The 14,205-nt window shown below is 36.7% G+C and overlaps 1 protein-coding gene across 1 annotated transcript in view; it reads left to right on the plus strand.

Moving 5' to 3' along the window:
- Window positions 1-2,047: 2,047 nt before the first annotated feature.
- Window positions 2,048-14,205, plus strand: part of LOC149791404 (transient receptor potential cation channel subfamily M member-like 2) — a 164,386-nt gene continuing 152,228 nt past the window's right edge. The window contains exons 1-4 of the mRNA XM_089971350.1: window positions 2,048-2,343; window positions 4,857-5,006; window positions 7,457-7,552; window positions 8,397-8,556. The gene's annotated coding sequence lies outside the window, so the exon portion shown is untranslated. The remainder of the gene's footprint in view (window positions 2,344-4,856; window positions 5,007-7,456; window positions 7,553-8,396; window positions 8,557-14,205) is intronic.

Here is a 14,205-nt window from a genome sequence, read left to right on the forward strand (position 1 = left end):
GACATTATTCCAACAACTAAAATAATTACGTTTTGCATTTTATGTCTGGAGTAAAATTCCCACTTCAAAGAAACTTTTCAGTTGCATCTAGAAGGAGAAGAAAATGCCGTATGCCCCAAGGATAGGTTTGGCTAATCTTTGAGAAAAACTGTTTACTATTATGCACGCTTATAAAAGGCATAATCACACTCATCAAGAAAATTTTTTTTGCATTCTTTTTTATCTTTGTTGATGACAAACCGTTATGGCTATTTTACGGAGAGTTTTGCTTCGTAAACTCTAAGTCAATCCGTTTCTAAATTCCGAGAGAGAGAGAGAGAGAGAGAGAGAGAGAGAAGGAAGGAAGTTCAAGTCAATTGATGTAGTGTCACTCGATGATGAAGACGTGACTACATTCTTGGGGAATTGAAGGTACTCGGGATCGAGCTGTAAAGACAAAAGTCAATTTGAGCTTCTGGCCAGCAAAACTTTATTGAAATACTCAACATGTAAACTTACATTTCAATATCAAACTACAACAAGCTCAATTTTCGAATATAAGAAATACATATAAAACTACGATATTCTTTCACTTACCAACATCATACTTGTATAATATCTGCCGTTTAGAATGTAATACAGATAATTAAATATCAAATAAATTCACGATAGCAAAAGAATCTAAAATTCAATATTTCAGACTAATACCGTAATTGAAATATATTTTACTGAATTTATTCTAAAAAGTCAACATATTAAACTCTATTATATAAAGAGTATTTTATTTCTAAATTAACTACTACTGAGTATGAAGTTGGTAGCGAACGTTGCTTTTACAAAAATCAATAATATAGTTATAAGTAAATATAAGTTCTTCAAACAATTAAACTTTCCGATACATTATATTAAGGAATAGCAAGAAAATATTTAAATAATCTAATGTTTAAACATACTGATGTTAGGTTAACATCTTAACACTAAAAATTCTTATACTATGAAAAATTATACATAGATCATAATCCTACCTGTAAAGACAAAAGTCTGTTTGAGCTTCTGGCCAGCAAAACTGGTGTCGACCCGTGGCTGGGGCTTTTATACCAGTTCTTAAGACAACGCCAAATAGGGCGCGCTCCTAGCTCTTTGCCATGGCCAGAACCTCAAGTGAAGCTTCGTAGTCTCTTACAGGCTATCGTCTAGATCTATGTATGTCATTAGACAGATAATTCTACAACGTCAGCGCGATTAGTAATAGCTTATGATTTTTCTAGGTTTCCGCAATGCGGTGCTTACATGTATTTTTTTTTTCTTTGTGTGCCGACTTTAGGATACAAGGGAAATGTATGTATAGACAGTTCGTACTTGATCATAAGAGCGCAATCTGTATTAAATAGTATATAATTGCAATACCGAAATAAATGGATTCAATCTCAATATATTTTAATAGAAATTTACTTTCAATATAATTTATCAACTTACTTTTAATACCATTTAGAGAAAATTTCAATCTTGTTACTTGTACTAAAAATTTCTGTCCTAATAGCTACAATTCCTGAAAATCGAAGGGGTTTTTTGGTCACGAAATATGACTGTGTCGCGGCGGGGGCAAATCTCACGTTTCGTGTGACACATCGTGTTGTAGAGTAGGTATGTTTTCGGTGTTGTCTTAATGTTGTGGTAGTTAAACGGTTACAACATGACAAATTTTTCCATGGATTTGTTCTTCTCTTTTTACTTTCGTGATTAAAACTTTCATGAAGATTTTATTATTAAACTTCTGCTTGTTTTGATTCTTTTCGCATTTTCCTAAATGACATATTTCATGACACGCATTATTTATTTATTTAAATTTGTTCGTTCGTTTGTGTATTTGTTTGTTTTAAAATATCCTTTATGTTTGTCTTTACAACCCATCACTACAAGATATTGAGGGAAGGGGTTCTGCGTCTTCCCGTGACTATCTCTATACGTTCTTCTTAAATTAAACTCCCTTTTAGCCAATCCGTCTCTTGTGGTTTTAGTTCCGTGTTATGTTTCCTTTTCAGTATTCATATGTATATTTCACAGTAACAAATTAGGATTTCATATTTATGCATTCTTTATTTATATTAGTATACATGATAGTAGTAATTAATACTGCATACAGAAATGGGCCTTTTTGAACCGGGCCTTTCGAGCGCTAGTCCGTTTTGGCTTTAGTCTTTAGTGGTAGAGGTCTGTTGCGATCCTGAACCAGCGGCCATTGAAGTCGGAACTTGACAATGCTTGCACTGAATGGTGATTTGAAAAGACACTTGAACACACATACTGGAGATAAAATGTTTACTCAGAATGGACATCTAAAGGAGCATCTGAGCATTCATACTGGTGAGAAACCGTTCAAGGGTGCAGTTTGTGATAAAGTATTTAGGTGTAGCCGTAGTTTGAAAAGTCACACGATGACACATACTGGAGAAAAACCATTCAAGTGTGCAGTTTGTAATAAAAGCATTTAGGAGCAGTTCTGATTTGAAGAGGCACATGGTAACACATTCTGGAGAGAAACTATTCAAGTGTAATATTTGTAATAAATGTTTTAGCCAGAATGGATATCTCAAGATGCATCTGCGGATACATGCTGGAGAGAAACCATTCAAGTGTGCAGTTTGTGAGAAAACATTTAGTAGCAATGAATGTCTAAAGAGGCATATATACGTACATAACGGAGAGAACCCATTCAAATGTGAAGTTTGCGATAAAATGTTTTGACAGAATTCATCTTTGAAGCAGCACATGAGGATACATAGTGGAGAGAAACTAGTCAACTGTGAAGTTTGTAATAAAATTTTTAGTTGTCGTGGTAGTTTGAAGAGTCACATGAGGATACATACCGGAGAAAGCCATTCAAATGTGATGTTTGTGATAAAAAGTTTTGTCAAAGTGTTACTTTACATAAACATCTGATGATACATACTGGTGAGAAACCATTCAAGTGTGCAGTTTATGATAAAAGTATTTATAATTAGCAGTAGTTTGAAGATTCACATGATGACACATATTGGAGAGTCACCATTAAAGTGTAACTTTTGTGATACAATATTTAGTCACAATGGAAGTCGAAAGGAGCATATGTGCACACATACCAAGGCATTTAAATGTAATGTTTGTTATAAAATATTTAGTCAAAATGCACATCTAGAAGATCATCGGAGGATGCATACTGTAGAAAAAACATTCAAATGCGAAGTTTGTGATAAAACATTTATTCAGAATTTAAATCTGAAGATGCATCTGAGGATACATGCTGGAAAGGAACCAATCAAATGTGAAGTTTTGACATAAAGGATTTAGATTTAGTTCTGATGAAGAGTCACTAGATGACACATACTGGAGATGAGCCATTTAAATGTTATGATTGTGATTAGCTGTATAGTCGGAATGGACATTTAAAAGAGCATCAGACCATACATACTGGAAAGAAACTGATCATGTTGATCTTTCGGGTAAAACAGGTGTTGCTTGGGTTTTATAATTAGGAACCCAGGAGTCCTATTTTGGATTGTTTTTTAGTCCCACCAGCAACCTGAGCAAGAGTTGAAAAAAGTCCCCTCCCAGAAATATATTGGGCATGTCATTGTGTTTAATTTTTTTAATTCTTTACACCACTGACATATATTGTGTTGCTTATCCACTAGAGTGAGATTGAATTGTCAGTGCAAGGAAAGGACTTATTTCAGGCACTAAGCTATGCCTCATCCACTTTCTTAAGCATGGCTAATGTTCAATCTGAACTATCAGTTCTATCAACTTTAGCACTCTTATGAATTTCAATACAATCTTATGAATTTCCGTTTAGTCCCAAAATACTTATTCAGATTTGTAAATAGCATTTTGTCAAAGTCTTGATTTTGAGTTAACATAATATTTCCATGGATTGGTTCATCTCTCTATACTTTCCTGATTAAAATTTCATGAAGATTGTATTGTCAAACTTCTGCTTCTTCTGATTCTTTTCACATTTTTAAATGACATATTTCATGACACGCATTATTTATTTATTTATTTATTTACTTATTTATTTACTGTTTGTTCGTTTATGTGTTTGTTTCTTTTAAAATATCCTTTATGTTTGTCTTTACAACCCATCACTCAAAAATATTGGTGGAAGGGGTTCTGCGTCTTCCCTTTTGACTGTCACGATTCTTTCTTGTTAAATTAACAACCCTTTTATCCATCAGGTCCGTCTCTTATGGTTTTAGTTCCGTGTTTGGTCTCCTTTTTAGTATTCATACATATATTTCACAATATAAAAAAATTAGGATTTCGTATTTATGCATTCTTTATTTATATTAGTAGGGGCCCCGAGTGGCTGAGTGGTCTAAAGCGCTGCCCATCACGGATCACTGCCATCTCACCTCTGCCTGCATGGGTTCGAGTCTCGGGCTCGGCCAATATGGATATGTGAGAAAGCTTGCCAGTAGCTTCTCATGGGTTGGTGATTCTTTCCGGGGTTTTTCCATGGTTCTTCCTCCACCATTAATTCTGGCCGCCATGCATAGCCAATCGTGTGCTGAAAAATGGCATTAAACCCTCTAACAACAACAACATTTATATTAATATACATGATAGCAATAATTAATACTGCATACAGAAATGGGCCTTTTTGAATCGGGCATTTCAAGCGCTAGTCCTTTTTGGCTTTGGTCTTTTGGAATCGGGTCACAATTAGTACTTCCAGTTCAGTACGAATGTAGTTCTAGTCTATTTTTAGAACATTTTTTCCTCTCATTTTGGTGGTGATAGAAGAGTTTTATTTATGCATTTTTGGTAGGGATTTATTTAAAGGTAATTGTTTATTTTTGATAATATGAGCTCAGGGTGTCATTGTCTGTGTATTTCAGCGACAGTGCACAGTGAGTAATAAGGCCTTGGTGATGATCCGGAAGTGAAATCTGTGTTCTGTTTACATGCTGCGCTGTTGACAGTCCAGCATCTCAAAAAAGAGCAGGTCAACCATTGACAAGAACTTCACCGTGAAGTCATGTTGAAAGGTAGTTTAGATTAACATATGATTTGCATTGATTGTCACACAGTGGAAAGGTCGGTACTGAGAAACAAATGTAGAGAACATGTAGTAAAATTAATTGTTCTATGTCAAGGTTCTTTGCGATCCTGAACCAGCGGCCATCGAAGTTGGAACTTGTCCATGCGCATGCTCATGTTTGATACGAGTACATATTTGAAATTCGAATTCTCTTTGATGTGAGAAAATGCTTGCATTGAATGGTGATCTGAAAAGACACTTGAACACACATACTGGAGAGAAACCATTCAAATGTGACATTTGTGGTAAAACGTTTACTCAGAATGGACATCTAATGGAGCATCTGACGATTCATACTGGTGAGAAACCATTCAAGTGTGCAGTTTCTGATAAAGTATTTAGGCATAGCCGTAGTTTGAAAAGTCACATGATGACACATACTGGAGAGAAACCATTCAATTGTAACGTTTGTGATAAAATGTTTGGTCGCAATGAAGGTCTAATGACGCATATAAGTGTACATAACGGAGAGAAACCATTCAAATGTGAAGTTTGTGATAACATGTTTAGTCAGAATTCATATTTGAAGCAGCACACAAGGATACATACTGGAGAGAAACCAGTCAAATGTGAAATTTGTAATATAAAATTTAGTCTGGTTCCCTGCTTAGTATGCTCCCTGCGTTGCACTCCGCTATACTAAGTCAGGTGAACACCGACACCATATTGTCACGTGATCAAAACAAATGGCTTCACATGGAGAGATCTCGGTAATCTAACCGTGGTACAGTTATTGCTTTAATATTCTGCTTGTTAGTGACACAATGCGAACTTTACTAATACTTTCGAGTTTAACTATAGAAGTAGTTGTCTTGTGTTCAAGCTTAACCAGCAAATTGGCTACGCAGGTATTTTTACAAATATTTCTACAATTAGGCGAAGACAAAGTATAGGGATACACACAACAATATTCTGTTAATATTGCACGTTTCCAACAATGTCATCTAAAAAATTCCTTTTCCAATCGATTCCTTGATAAACTTTACATCAAAATTGATATGAGGTTATGTACGGCAGCTTTAATTTTGCCAGAGATTAAGACGAAAATATCTTCCCCATTTTACCAGGGGTGAGGGTAACGATTGTTTTGCAGATATTGCACATTTCATACTGTGTCATCGAAAATATTCTAGTTGCAATGAATTCCTTGACAAATTTTATATAAATATGTATATATAGTTTTCTATGACATCCCAAATTTTGTCAAATATTAGGATCGATATAACTACCCTCTTCTACGAAGGGGTTAAAGTGACGACATTTTGTCAAATATTGCATATTTCGACTGCATCACGTACGACATTCCATTTGCTATCGATTACTTGATAATTATTACGTCTGAATTGGTATAAGGTGATAGATGACACCCTTAATTGGCCAAAGGCTAACATCAAATCCCTTCGGGGGGGGGGGGGGCAAATGTTGCCAAAAACTGAACAATTTGGACAGCAATTTAACCAATTTTACGTTGATATTAATATATTATTCTATGTAACAGCACAGGTTTTGCCAAAGATTAATCATGATTTAGATAGGAGTTTCTCAAAGAGAGTAGTAATTTGGTCTAATGATTCAGGGACATTTTGTAAATAAAAAGGTTGATGTTCTTGTAATAATAGGACTTGATGCATCTTATTTAGGTTTGGATAACAACCTTTTTATGGAAATAGAGATAAAACATCATTCATGATTTTATGTTAAATTATATCAACATTAAAAATAAGAGGAGTCAATATAAAACAACACGGCTTAATGAATTGTTTAAGAATTGGATAGAGAGTCACAGGGGTGACAATTTAGAAGAATTGTTTAAGAATTGTGTTGAGAGTCACGGGGGGACAATTTAGAGGGACCTGGGGGGTAAAGGATTCCCTCTGTTCATGTATAGCTAGCACTTATTAAAACCAAAACACAAGCCTTCATATATGAGGGTCTTCTGGTGGCTTGGATTGAGCTCAAGTATGGAATGAAAAATCTCATTTTGACTGATTCATTGAAAATGTACCAATTGATAAAATCTTATTTACTCTGGTGTTCTGTGTTTACTTGGGCATATTTATAAAAGAAAACTCAAGCATTAACTAAAACTATACATACATGCCAAAGTTTATGATGAAATTTTTATGATATTAAGTTAAATAAATATCCATTTGTTTAGGGAACTTAAATTTAATATTGTATGTTTAATGGCTGACAATAAAACAAGATATGTGAAGCATTTATCATAAAAAATGAAAATGCTTTCAATAATATCTTTATTATATCTATAGAAAATGGTTACAAAATTAATAATAATTATTATGTCATTTGAAATTACACTGAATTGATTCTTTGATACCAAGTGAGAATAAAAAATAAAAAACATGTTTCTTTAAATGTTCTAATTTGATTTTACAGAATGGAGGGTCATCTTATTTTCCACACCTATTGTAAAAGAGAGAGGTCATCACCAACAGGAAAGACTCCTGTGCAGATAGAGAAGCGCAGACAGAGGTATATTATACTATTTACAGTTGCAGTTGGCAACATTCTGTACTGACTGACTTTTTACACACATTTTGAATGTCTAGCCTCAAGGTTTGCATTCAAAACCTTGTTTAATGAGATGCTTATTTTATGCTGATACTCACTTTGCCTTAGATCTGTTACAAAAGTGAAACATATTCTCTTAAAACTACACAGGAATATTTGCATTTAACTCATCAGTAAGACAAGTAAATAAGTATTAATTAAAATCAATTGTTTATCTTTATTTTTGCATTTGTAAGGTACACATGGAAATATAAAAAGTATTTATTATTGTAATGAAGTACTGAAATGAAGAATCATATAATCACTCTATATATCTGAATGTTTACCGTGCCATTATTATATGCATAAATCAGACGGTGTGGCACTTACATTTACTGTATTGCAAGACGACTGTATTCTATTTTTTTATGACATCATGTTAGTTTTTACATTGAGATATAAATGACAAACAAACAAACATTTCATTGGCTTATAGCTTGTAATCCAGTATTATTTTCATTATATACTCTGTGTATTGTCTTGTTTGTTATAATAGTTGTTAGCAGGTAATTTTTATACATTATTATGCAATTAACAGCCTTGTAACATTAAAAAAATGAAAATGTGGTCATTATTTCCAGAAGACAATAGGTAAATACTTGCATTATTAAGTAGCAATAGGTATTTAACTAACAGTTATTCGTCTTTACAAATTCTTGATAAATTTTAAATATTTGTTACTGAGTCTGAGATTTATACGACAAGTACCAACTCATACTTACAGTTAATTTCAAACATTATAGCTCATAACTGTTACTGATTGCAGTTCCCAGACCAAAATAGATCGTACAAGAAATGGATCAAAGAAGAGAAGTTAGCAATGATGGAGTTTGTGGAGGAGCATGGAATACCATCAGCAAATGTTAACAAATTCTGGGAGGAGTGTGCACACTACATTTTCCAACCTACTGGCCTTGTGAAATCAGGTTAAATTTAGCAAAATATATACAGAATATGAATCTCTTTGGATCTTAACACTACTTACCTTAACTGTATCATCACCCAATCTGGACCAATATAGTTAAATTGAATGCATTCCATTAACTAGCTTCATTGAACAACCCTCAGAGAATTAATTTGTTTGAAATTTGTGCCCTCATCATTGCATTGTACTGATTAATTTTACAATGTTACAATTGCCCGGAGTCATATGCTTTGAGAGCAATGGAGATCTTGGTCAGGTTATTAGTCTGACCAGATTTTGGAATGTAGGTGTAGAAAAACACTTTGATAAAACAATTTATTTACAGCATGTCAGGTAATTATGATACAAATTGTGATTTAAAAATATTTTACTAATGGTCTTTGATTAGGAAATATTAGTTTTTATTGTCAGCTTGGTTTGGTTGTAAACTTCACACTTTGTCTACGTCTTTTCTTTTAAAGGGCCATGAATTTCTAAATGATAGAACTAGTGAATAGTCTTAGTTTAGTGTATCATAAGGGGTTTGGCTTCATTTTCTTGAGTTTGTGTGGCAAAAAGTCTATGATTTATTGCTAGATCATCAAGAATCCAAAGGTTGATAGTTCAAAGAAATTGTTTGTGGCAATACCCCATTTAATATATTTCCTTGTCTTTGAATTATGTCAGGCATTATTAGCCACTTGTCATAGGTCAGGCATTATTAGCCAGTTGCCATTGGTATACATTATTAGCCAGTTGCCATTGGTATGCATTATTAGCCACTTGTCATAGGTCAGACATTTTTAGCTACATGATATAGGTCAGGCATTATTAGCCAATTGCCACATGATATAGGTCAGGCAGTATTAGCCACTTGCCATAGGTCAGGTATTATTATCCTCATGTCAAAGGTCAGGCGTTATTAACCACTTGCCATAGGTCAGATATTATTAGCCACATGTCAAAGGTCAGGCATTATTAGCCACTTGCCAGAGGTAGGCATTATTAGCTACTTGCCATGGGTCAGGCATTATGAGCAACTTGCCATAGGTCAGGCATTTTTAGCCAATGCTATTGTTAGCCATTATTAGCCAGTTCCCATTGATAGGCATTATTAGCCACTTGCCATAGGTCAGGCATTATTATCCACATGTTAAAGGTCAGGCATTATTATCCACATGTCATAGGTCAGGCATTATTAACCACTTGCCATTGGTAGGCATTATTAGACATTTGCCATAGGTCAGGCATTATTAGCCACTTGCCATAGGTAGGCATTATTAGCCACTTGCCATAGGTAGGAATTATTAGCCACTTGCCATAGGTCAGGCATTAGCCATATGTCAGGCATTATTAGCCACATGTCATAGGTCAGGCATTATTAACCACTTGCCATAGGACGGCATTATTAGCTACTTGCCATAGGTCAGGCATTATTAGCCACTTGCCATGGGTCAGGCATTATGAGCAACTTGCCATAGGTCAGGCATTTTTAGCCAATGCTACTGTTAGCCATTATTAGCCAGTTGCCATTGAGAGGCATTATTAGCCACTTGCCATAGGTCAGGCATTATTAACCACTTGCCATTGGTAGGCATTATTAGACATTTCCCATAGGTCAGGCATTATTAGCCACTTGCCATAGGTAGGCATTATTAGCCAATTGCCATAGGTAAGAAATATTAGCCACTTGCCATAGGTCAGGCATTAGCCATATGCCAGGCATTATTAGCCACTTGCCATAGGTCAGGCATTATTAGCCACATCTCAAAGGTTAGGCATTGTTAGCCACTTGCCAGAGGTAGGCATTATTAGCTACTTGCCATGGGTCAGGCATTATTAGCCACTTGCCATGGGTCAGGCATTATGAGCAACTTGCCATAGGTCAGGCGTTTCTAGCTAATGCTGTTGTTATTAGCCAGTTGCCATTGATAGGCATTATTAGCCACTTGCCATAGGTCAGGCATTATTATCCACATGTGAAAGGTCAGGCATTATTATCCACATGTCATAGGTCAGGCATTATTATCCACATGTCATAGGTCAGGTATTATTAACCACTTGCCATTGGTAGGCATTATTAGATATTTGCCATAGGTCAGGCATTATTAGCCACTTGCCATAGGCAGGCATTATTAGCCACTTGCCATAGGTAGGAATTATTAGCCACTTGCCATAGGTCAGGCATTAGCCACATGTCAGGCATTATTAGCCACATGTCATAGGTCAGGCATTATTAACCACTTGCCATAGGACAGCATTATTAGCTACTTGCCATAGGTCAGGCATTTTTAGCCAATGCTACTGTTAGCCATTATTAGCCAGTTGCCATTGATAGGCATTATTAGCCATTTCCCATAGGTCAGGCATTATTATCCACATGTCAAAGGTCAGGCATTATTATCCACATGTCATAGGTCAGGCATTATTAACCACTTGCCATTGGTAGTCATTATTAGACATTTGCCATAGGTCAAGCATTATTAGCCACTTGCCATAGGTAGGCATTATTAGCTAATTGCCATAGGTAGGAATTATTAGCCACTTGCCATAGTCAGGCATTAGCCATATGTCAGGCATTATTAGCCACTTGCCATAGGTCAGGCATTATTAGCCACATGTCAAAGGTCAGGCATTATTAGCCACTTGCCAGAGGTAGGCATTATTAGCTACTTGCCATGCATCAGGCATTATTAGCCACTTGCCATGGGTCAGGCATTATGAGCAACTTGCCATAGGTCAGGCATTTTTAGCCAATGCTATTGTTAGCCATTATTAGCCAGTTGCCATTGATAGGCATTATTAGCCTCTTGCCATAGGTCAGGCATTATTATCCACATGTCAAAGGTCAGGCATTATTAACCACTTGCCATTGGTAGGCATTATTAGACATTTGCTATAGGTCAGGCATTATTAGCCACTTGCCATAGTTATACATTATTAGCCACTTGCCATAGGTAGGAATTATTAGCCACTTGCCATAGGTCAGGCATTAGCCATATGTCAGGCATTATTAGCCACATGTCATAGGTCAGGCATTATTAACCACTTGCCATAGGATGGCATTATTAGCTACTTGCCATAGGTCAGGCATTATTAGCCACTTGCCATGGGTCATGCATTCTGAGCAACTTGCCATAGGTCAGGCACTTTTAGCCAAGGCTATTGTTAGCCCTTATTAGCCAGTTGCCATTGAGAGGCATTATTAGCCACCTGCCTTAGGTCAGGCATTATTATCCACATGTCAAAGGTCAGTCATTATTATTCACATATCATAGGTCAGGCATTATTAACCACTTGCCATTGGTAGGCATTATTAGACATTTGCCATAGGTCAGGCATTGTTAGCCACTTGCCATAGGTAGCCATTTTTAGCCAATTGCCATAGGTAAGAATTATTAGCCACTTGTCATAGGTCAGGCATTAGACATATGTCAGGCATTATTAACCACTTGCCATAGGTCAGGCATTATTAGCCACATGTCAAAGGTCAGGCATTATTAGCCACTTGCCAGAGGTAGGCATTATTAGCTACTTGCCATGGGTCAGGCATTATTAGCCACTTGCAATGGGTCAGGCATTATGAGCAACTTGCCATAGGTCAGGCATTTTTAGCCAATGCTGTTGTTAGCCATTATTAGCCAGTTGCCATTGATAGGCATTATTAGCCACTTGCCATAGGTCAGGCATTATTATCCACATGTCAAAGGTCAGGCATTATTATCCACATGTCATAGGTCAGGCATTATTATCCACATGTCAAAGGTCAGGCATTATTATCCACATGTCATAGGTCAGGCATTATTAGCCACATGTCATAGGTCAGGCATTATTAACCACTTGCCATAGGACGGCATTATTAGCTACTTGCCATAGGTCAGGCATTATTAGCCACTTGCCATGGGTCAGGCATTATGAGCAACTTGCCATAGGTCAGGCATTTTTAGCCAATGCTACTGTTAGCCATTATTAGCCAGTTGCCATTGAGAGGCATTATTAGCCACTTGCCATAGGTCAGGCATTATTAACCACTTGCCATTGGTAGGCATTATTAGACATTTCCCATAGGTCAGGCATTATTAGCCACTTGCCATAGGTAGGCATTATTAGCCAATTGCCATAGGTAAGAATTATTAGCCACTTTCCATAGGTCAGGCATTAGCCATATGTCAGGCATTATAAGCCACTTGCCATAGGTCAGGCATTATTAGCCACATCTCAAAGGTCAGGCATTGTTAGCCACTTGCCAGAGGTAGGCATTATTAGCTACTTGCCATGGGTCAGGCATTATTGGCCACTTGCCATGGGTCAGGCATTATGAGCAACTTGCCATAGGTCAGGCGTTTCTAGCCAATGCTGTTGTTATTAGACAGTTGCCATTGATAGGCATTATTAGCCACTTGCCATAGGTCAGGCATTATTATCCACATGTCATAGGTCAGGCATTATTATCCACATGTCATAGGTCAGGCATTATTAACCACTTGCCATTGGTAGGCATTATTAGATATTTGCCATAGGTCAGGCATTATTAGCCACTTGCCATAGGCAGGCATTATTAGCCACTTGCCATAGGTAGGAATTATTAGCCACTTGCCATAGGTCAGGCATTAGCCACATGTCAGGCATTATTAGCCACATGTCATAGGTCAGGCATTATTAACCACTTGCCATAGGACACCATTATTAGCTACTTGCCATAGGTCAGGCATTATTAGCCACATGCCATGGGTCAGGCATTATGAGCAACTTGCCATAGGTCAGGCATTTTTAGCCAATGCTACTGTTAGCCATTATTAGCCAGTTGCCATTGATAGGCATTATTAGCCACTTCCAATAGGTCAGGCATTATTATCCACATGTCAAAGGTCAGGCATTATTATCCACATGTCATAGGTCAGGTATTATTAACCACTTGCCATTGGTAGTCGTTATTAGACATTTGCCATAGGTCAAGCATTATTAGCCACTTGCCATAGGTAGGCATTATTAGCCAATTCCCATAGGTCGGAATTATTAGCCACTTGCCATAGTCAGGCATTAGCCATATGTCAGGCATTATTAGCCACTTGCCATAGGTCAGGCATTATTAGCCACTTGCCAGAGGTAGGCATTATTAGCTACTTGCCATGGGTCAGGCATTATTAGCCACTTGCCATGGGTCAGGCATTATGAGCAACTTGCCATAGGTCAGGCATTTTTAGCCAATGCTATTGTTAGCCATTATTAGCCAGTTGCCATTGATAGGCATTATTAGCCACTTGCCATAGATCAGGCATTATTATCCACATGTCAAAGGTCAGGCATTATTAACCACTTGCCATTGGTAGGCATTATTAGACATTTGCTATAGGTCAGGCATTATTAGCCACTTGCCATAGTTATACATTATTAGCCACTTGCCATAGGTAGGAATTATTAGCCACTTGCCATAGGTCAGGCATTAGCCATATGTCAGGCATTATTAGCCACATGTCATAGGTCAGGCATTATTAACCACTTGCCATAGGATGGCATTATTAGCTACTTGCCATAGGTCAGGCATTATTAGCCACTTGCCATGGGTCATGCATTCTGAGCAACTTGCCATAGGTCAGGCACTTTTAGGCAATGCTGTTGTTAGCCATTATTAGCCAGTTGCCATTGATAGGCATTATTAGCCACTTGCCAT

Source organism: Sinohyriopsis cumingii, chromosome 9 (genome assembly GCF_028554795.1).
Source record: "Sinohyriopsis cumingii isolate HCF-2022 chromosome 9, ASM2855479v2, whole genome shotgun sequence".
Classification (NCBI taxonomy): domain Eukaryota; kingdom Metazoa; phylum Mollusca; class Bivalvia; order Unionida; family Unionidae; genus Sinohyriopsis; species Sinohyriopsis cumingii.